We start from the raw sequence: 8,388 nt of genomic DNA on the forward strand, positions 1-8,388 counted from the left end.
TGGTATTCGTGGAGAGGGAATTAGAATTAACACGATTTTTAAAATTTCAGACTTCGAGCATAGGCATTTATTTCTTTTGTTTAGAATAAAGTGAGGGAGCTTGTCCCCTGGAGTCGGGGTGATTTCCACTCTGTCCGTTGCCACCTCCGGCTGCCCACACTTGGGGCGCTGTCGCTGAGAGGCGAATGGGATCCATTTGAAACCAGGTGAATAACGTTCTGAGGGAAAAAAGGTATTTTTTAACTGGCTTCTAAGGTGCTTGGGACAGGATAGAACATAGAACAGTACAGCACAGAACAGGCCCTTCATAGAACATAGAACAGTACAGCACAGAACAGGCCCTTCATAGAACATAGAACAGTACAGCACAGAACAGGCCCTTCATAGAACATAGAACAGTACAGCACAGAACAGGCCCTTCATAGAACATAGAACAGTACAGCACAGAACAGGCCCTTCATAGAACATAGAACAGTACAGCACAGAACAGGCCCTTCATAGAACATAGAACAGTACAGCACAGAACAGGCCCTTCATAGAACATAGAACAGTACAGCACAGAACAGGCCCTTCATAGAACATAGAACAGTACAGCACAGAACAGGCCCTTCATAGAACATAGAACAGTACAGCACTGAACAGGCCCTTCGGCCCACGATGTTGTGCCGAGCTTTATCTGAAACCAAGATCAAGCTATCCCACTCCCTATCATCCTGGTGTGCTCCATGTGCCTATCCAATAACCGCTTAAATGTTCCTAAAGTGTCTGACTCCACTATCACTGCAGGCAGTCCATTCCACACCCCAACCACTCTCTGCGTAAAGAACCTACCTCTGATATCCTTCCTGTATCTCCCACCATGAACCCTATAGTTATGCCCCCTTGTAATAGCTCCATCCACCCGAGGAAATAGTCTTTGAACGTTCACTCTATCGGTCCCCTTCATCATTTTATAAACCTCTATTAAGTCTCCCCTCAGCCTCCTCTGCTCCAGAGAGAACAGCCCTAGCTCCCTCAACCTTTCCTCATAAGACCTACCCTCCAAACCAGGCAGCATCCTGGTAAATCTCCTCTGCACTCTTTCCAGCGCTTCCACATCCTTCTTATAGAGAGGTGACCAGAACTGCACACAATATTCCAAATGTGGTCTCACCAAGGTCCTGTACAGTTGCAGCATAACCCCACGGCTCTTAAACTCCAACCCCCTGTTAATAAAAGCTAACACACTATAGGCCTTCTTCACAGCTCTATCCACTTGAGTGGCAACCTTTAGAGATCTGTGGATATGGACCCCAAGATCTCTCTGTTCCTCCACAGTCTTCAGAACCCTACCTTTGACCCTGTAATCCACATTTAAATTAGTCCTACCAAAATGAATCACCTCACATTTATCAGGGTTAAACTCCATTTGTCATTTTTCAGCCCAGCTTTGCATCCTATCTATGTCTCTTTGCAGTCTACAACAGCCCTCCACCTCATCCACTACTCCACCAATCTTGGTGTCATCAGCAAATTTACTGATCCACCCTTCAGCCCCCTCCTCTAAGTCATTAATAAAAATCACAAAGAGCAGAGGACCAAGCACTGATCCCTGCGGCACTCCGCTAGCAACCTGCCTCCAGTCGAAGATTTTTAGGATCGGACTCTATGATTTCCATTCAGAATATTAAAAGCTGCAAGTACTGAGGAGAGAGTGGGCTGCATTTGACCATTTTCATTTGAAGTGCTGGATGGACTTCAATCTGGGATTGCTTCAAATCCGACTTTCAGACCCCATAAACACTCTCTCTGCAAAAACATCAGTGAGTCTGAATCGTGCTGACAACCCTGAGGGCAGAGCACAATGCACCCAAAACCCTGCAGTTCCGATCGGCGCCTCGAACTGCACACACGCAGTTAAAACAAAACTATGGAATGCTGCTCCCCTACCCCTTGGCACACCCGGGCCAGATATTGCCTCCCCCTGGCCCCCACAGACATTGCCCCACCCCACAACATTACTGACCCCCTGATCCCCCCCCCCCACCCAACCGCCACCCAGAACTATCCCGGGCCCCGCCCCCCCCACTGATCTCGGGCAGAGTGGCAGCACACCCCTCCCCCTCCCTCTGCCCCCCCTTCTACTCCCCCCCCCCCACTCCCCCCTTCTACTCCCCCCTTCCACTCCCCCCTTCCACTCCTCCCTCCCTCACCGCCCCCACTCCCCCCTGCCCTCCTCCCTCCCTCCCTCTCGCCTCCCCGACTCCCCCTCCCTCTGCCCCCCCGACTCCCCCTCCCTCTGCCCCCCCCGACTCCCCCTCCCTCTGCCCCCCCGACTCCCCCTCCCTCTCCCCCTCCGACTCCCCCTCCCTCTTCCACCCACTCCGCCTCCTCCTCCCTCTCCCACCCACTCCGCCTCCCCCTCCCTCTCCCACCCACTCTGCCTCCCTCTCCCCTCCCACTCCACCCCCACTCCCCCTCCCTCTCCCCCCCCATTCCCTCTCCCCCCGCACTCCCCCTCCCTCCCCCCCCCACTCCCCCTCCCTCTCCCCCCCCACTCCCCCTCCCTCTTCCCCCCCACTCCCCCTCCCTCTCCCCCTCCCTCTCCCCCCGACTCCCCCTCCCTCTCCCTCCCACTCCCCCTCCCTCTCCCCCCCGCTCCCCCTCCCTCTCCCCCCGCTCCCCCTCCCTCTCCTCCCCCTCCCTCTCCCCCCCGCTCCCCCTCCCCTCCACTCCCCCTCCCTCTCAACCCCACTCCCCCTCCCTCTCCCTCTCCCCCCCCCACTCCCCTCTCCCCCTCCCGCCCACTCCCCTCTCCCCCCCACTCCCCTCTCCCCCCCACTCCTCTCTCCCCCCTCCTCCCCCCACTCCTCCCCTCCCCCCCTCCTCCCCCTCCCTTCCCCCCCCCTCCCCCTTCCTCCCCCCTCTCCACCCCCCTCTCCTCCCCCCCCTCTCCTCCCCCCCCCTCTCCTCCCCCCCCTCCCCTCCCCCCCCTCCTCATGACCATAACTTCCATGAGAGGGCGAAGACAGGGGGTGGTGAGCCAGACCTCCGGGTCTTCACCCCCTTTGAGGAGCAGGCGCTGGAGCTGTCAAGGGGAGATGCGGGCTGTCAGCGACAGCATGGTCGGGCTGCTGTCAGGACGTGAGCATCTGTCCTTTCTCCACTCACTTTGCGGCAACTTCCCGGGGGCACGAGTTTCGGGAGTGAGGGGCAGGGTTTAAAGGAAATGTACGAGGGATGTTTATTTGCACAGAGAGGGTAGTGGGTGCCTGGAACCCGTTGCCGGGGGAGTTCGCGGATGCAGATACGATAGTGACCTTTAAGGGGCATCTCTACAGCTATGCGAATGGGATGGGAATAGAGGCATATAGTCCCCGGAAGGGTAGGGGGTAACAAATCAGATGGGCAGCCTGGTCGCTACAGACTTGGAGGCCGGAAGGGCCTGTTCCTGTGATGTAATTTTTTTGGTGCTTTGTTCTATGTTCAATGAAGAAATGTGAATCATTGTTTGGCATCCCGGATTCCTCACCCTCCCTTGCACTTAACCTTGTGTCCTGTGTTGCAGGGACACATCCGGACACCTGGGGCCTTCTGGACTCCAGGCCCGAAATGCAACTCCCGCCCATTCTGGTCCAGACAGCTCGGATGAGTCCTCTGAGAACATGGGTGAAGGGTGGCACAGTTTTGGCGTCAGCTTCCACCTCACAACTCACCATCCCAGATACTGACACATCAGCGCGTCCAGTTAGTGGTGAGGCTTTTGGGTCACACTCTGGTGAGCATGACACATCTGATAATGTACATCTGGTGGAGGAGGGAACGTCTGAGACCTCTGGCATGCAGGGACCTGCCGGATGTGAGGACTCAGCTGGCCCTAGGCTACATGCTGGACCTCTGAGATCACTTCTTCCTCAAGGCTATTGGGAGGAGTCCCAAAGCTTCCAGGCGGACCAGCTATTGCCTGTCTTGCAAGCTTCCCAGGCCAACACTGCAAGGGTGGTGTCTGCAGTGGAAAGCCTGGGGCAAGGAATCGTCACCATGAGTGGCAGGCTCCAAGCGATGGCCGAGTCACAGCAGGCCACAGCTGAGGGACTAAACAGGCTTCCCGAGATTCTGCGGCCCATGGCTGAGAGGCTCGAGAGCTTGCACTGAGACACAGCGGGACAGCACTGAGACACAGCGGGCTATGGCAACAGCTCTTGAGAATGTGGCCCAGTCTCAGAGGGTCATGGCTGAGGGGCTGCAGAGCGCGGCCCAGTCCCAGAGGGCACTTGCTGCGGCCATTGTGAGGTGGCCCCTGACTCAAGTGGCCATCATAGAGGGCTCGACCACTCTGGGTAGGACGCAGGTGGTCCTCCAGGACTGGCAGTGCCAGGTGACGCCGGAGCTGCTGGAGTTCATTACAGAAGCACCACTGTCCCATGGAGTGACCCAGGGGTCCACAGGAACCCCAAGGGAGGAGGAAGGGCTCGAGCCCATGCCGGGGCCTTCCAGCCAGGAGACTATCGCCGTGGCTACACCTTCAGACTCCCCCCTTCCTGACACCGGGGCATCTCAGGGGCAGCGGGATGAAGAGGGAGCAGGCCAGGGCCCTCAAGGTCCAGGGCCTCCAGAGGACACCCGCCACGTGCATCACAGGCCACGGGGCATTATAGGCAGCTGGTCCCCTCCACCTCCAATGTACATTCCGGGGAGTCACTGAGATGTAGCGGTAGGCCACGTAAGGTTAGGAAGTTGTAGTTTCACTGAGATGGCACGGGTGAAGGACTGCACTGGTTAGAAAGATATTTAAGCACCTTAACGTTTTCCGTTCACAAGTTTTTATGTTAGAATGTCTTGTTTAAACACCTTTATTGCAATTAAATGTTTTTTCACCACCCACCTGTGACTAATTTGTCTCGAATAGGAATCCTCTTCCATTGATGATCGCCAGAGGGATGCTTCATGTTGATGTCAGTTGGGGAGGCCCCTCCCTCAATGCTGTGTCACTGAGAAAAGGAAGCCATTGGTTCCCCAGACCCCATGAGCGATTCCCTCCTGTCCCCCGCCCCAGGGCCCAGTATGGGGGTTTCATATCCCTTACTCACTACACAGACGTGGGCCCAGGTGCCAGCGTGCATATGGAGCTCAGGTAGGAGTCAGACTAATTTGCACCAGGGCATCATCATAATGGTGCTTAGTGAGTCGTCATCACCCTCCTGCCTGCCAAAAAACTCACTAACACAGAGTACCCAGGCCCAGCACTCTTGTGTGACAATGTTGCAGGATATAGAAGGAAATTTGGAGGGGGGGTGGCGTGGATGGAACCCACAGATACAAATCCCTAGCGAGTGAACCGCCTGGTGATCAGGGCCTCCCTTGCCACCCCCAGAAGCCCCATTTGGGCTGCCAGCCCTCCAGCGCCTGGTTGGTGTTCCTCGGCATTCTCTTCCTCTTCTTGCTCCTCCTCCTGCTGGTCATCCTCTCCAGCGATGCCCAGCTGGTCAGCCTCCATGTCCTCCCCCTCCTCCAATAGGTCACCTCTCTGTAGAACCAGATTGTGCAAGGCACAGCACACGACCACTATGCGGGAACAGATCACTGGGTTGAATTGGAGGGCTCCACCAGATCGGTCCAGGCACCGGAATCGCATTTTGAGGAGCCCAATGCACCTCTCCACCATCGTGCGGGTGGCTACATGGGCCTCATTATAGCGGGTCTCCGACACAGGCCTCCACTCAGGCATCATCAGCCATGTCCGAAGCAGCCTGCGCTCCTCCTCAAATGCCTCCGGGATGGCTGAGTTCCTGATAATGAAGCTGTTGTGCACACTACCTGGATGTCTTGTGCAGACATGCATAATATTCATCGTATGGTAGTTCATCGCACACTAGTTGAACATTCAGGGAGTGGAACCCCTTTCTGTTGATGAATCTCCGCGGATCCTTGAAGGCGACGTGTGTGCAGTCGATGGCCCTCTGTACATTAGGCATCCCCGCAATGGCTGTGAACTCTGCAGCCCGGGCTTCCTGATGGGCCTGGTTCAGGTTAAATTTGCTGTACTGCCCAGCCCGGGGATACAGGGCTTCAGTGACCTGCTTGACACAGGTGTGCATGGCTGATTGGGAGATGCCAGAGACATCTCTGCTAGGGGTCTGGAAGGAGCCAGTCACATAAAGGTTCAGAGCGGCCGTCAATTTCACAGCCACCGAGAGTGGGTGCCCACACCCGCCTCTCGGTGCCAGGTCCTGCAACAAGTTGCTCAGGTGTTGCACTGTCTCCTTTCAGAGACGGAGACGTCGGCGGCACATGGTGTCCAACATCTGCTCAAATGACACTCGTGCACGGAACTGCCAGGGTCTCTGCTCCCTCCTGCTCCTGCGCCCCCCCTCTGGGTGAATGGCAGCCACCTCCTGCCTGGTGGTCTTCTCCCTCTACACTTGCAAATGGTAAGGCCTGGGCCTCCTATGCCCGCAATTCTTCCTCCAGCTCCTCCTCCTCAGCTCCAGCAGCAACCAAAAGAACAGCAAGATCGATTGGTTGCATTGCAAAAGCCATCTCGTCACTCTGAAGGGGGTGGGGGGGGAGATGGAGAGGAACACATGTAGAGGCTAAGGAACGCTGCTTGCCCCTAGCACATCAACAGTCACAGTCCCCCTCCGCCCCCAATTTCCCAGCCACATGCTCCCCACAATCACAGCTCCTTGCAAAGTTGAGAGGCTGCAGCAGTGCAATTTGCAAGGGCTTTGTGCACATCCTTCAACTGGAAGTGAGCTGATTGCACTAGGACCCAGCAGCACCGCAAGACCCGAGGTCAGTGTTGAGACCTGGGTCCGTGCTGCAAGTCAGACATCAGAGACCCTGCTGAGCAACAGCCCCCCCCCCACACACTCGCAGAGCCGCCACTGACCTGAGAAAGAAAATGGCCACAACAAAAGCTCACCTGTGAGCAGCAGAGAGCCGTTGGATGCTATGCACTTACCTCCTCACTAACCCCCACTGATGGAGTCCCCGAATTGGACTTTTATGGAGCATGTCTGTTTCGCGCTGATTCCAGATTGGCGAACGGGGGGGAAGTACTGGTAAAGTTGGGCGTGCAGCCCATTAATTCAATTTAAATGCATTCAAATGGCCGTCGCATCCATTTCGGGCGCTGTCCCAATCATGTTCATTTTCGGACCTTCGTAAAGGGGAACCGGTGCGGAGGCAGGTGCGGATTGTGCTACTCACCTCACGTCTGACTTTACCAAGTTTTCGCACCCGGAAACGGGCGCAACGCGATGGTAAAATCGGGCCCAATATGTTTTTAATGGAGAGAGTGCAGGGAAAGTGACCCCAAACTGTGCTTACACCAAACCCATGGCTGCCAAATAGCAGCCAATCGGAGTCCTCCTGCTTTGTATTCCAGTTGAAGGCTTAAATCTGATTGAGTGACACTTTACCGGACGTGACATCACAAGAGCAATGCTGAAGGTGGCAGTTGTGGCTTCTGCCCCTTGGTGGTTGCTGCTGGTGGCTATTTGGTCCAGCCGCAGCTCAGACTGATTTGCTTAAAATATTGTTTTAAAATCTTTCAGATTGCTTACTTTGGCTATTGGGGGATTGATGCAGGTGAAGTAAAGTTGATGAAGGTTATCTAGACTTGAAATGTTGGCTCTATTCTCTCTCCACAGATGGTGTCAGACTTGCTGAGATTTTCCAGCGTTTTCTGTGTTTGTTTCCGATTCCCTTGCCTTGTTTGTCTTGCCCAAGTGCATCACCTCATACGTATACGGATTGAATTCCATTCGCCACCGATCAGCCCATCTGACCAGCCCGTCTATATCCTCCTGAAATCTAAAGCGATCTTCCTTGTTATTTACCACCCTACCAATTTTCATATCATCCATGAACTGATCAACCCTCCACATTAAAGCAGCAGCAAGGGCCCCAACACGGATCCTTGCAGGACCCATATGGACATAGTCTTCTGGTCAGAAAAACACCCCTTGACCATCACCCTCTGCTTCCTTTGGTATCCAATTTGCCAAATTTCCTTGGATCCGATAGGCTCTTACCTTCGCTATCAGTTTCTTATATGGGACTTTATCAAAAGCCTCGCTGAAGTAGACTACATCAAATGAATTGCCCTCATCTACACACCAGGACACCTCTTCGAAAAGTTGAATCAAGTTGGTCAGACATGGCATCCCCTTAATAAAACTATGCTAACTTTTCTTGATTAATCCCTGCCTCTCCAAATGCAGATTAATTCTGTCTCTCAGAATTGCTTCCAATAGTTTCTCCACAATTGAGGTTAGACTTACTACCCTGGAGTTTCCTGGTTTATCCATTCATCCCTTTTTGAATAATGGTACCACCAGTCCTCTGACACCTCCCTGTGGCCAGAGAGGATTTGAAAATTATTGCCAGCGCCCCTGCTATTTC

This window comes from Mustelus asterias, chromosome 15 (assembly GCF_964213995.1).
Source record: "Mustelus asterias chromosome 15, sMusAst1.hap1.1, whole genome shotgun sequence".
Taxonomy (NCBI): domain Eukaryota; kingdom Metazoa; phylum Chordata; class Chondrichthyes; order Carcharhiniformes; family Triakidae; genus Mustelus; species Mustelus asterias.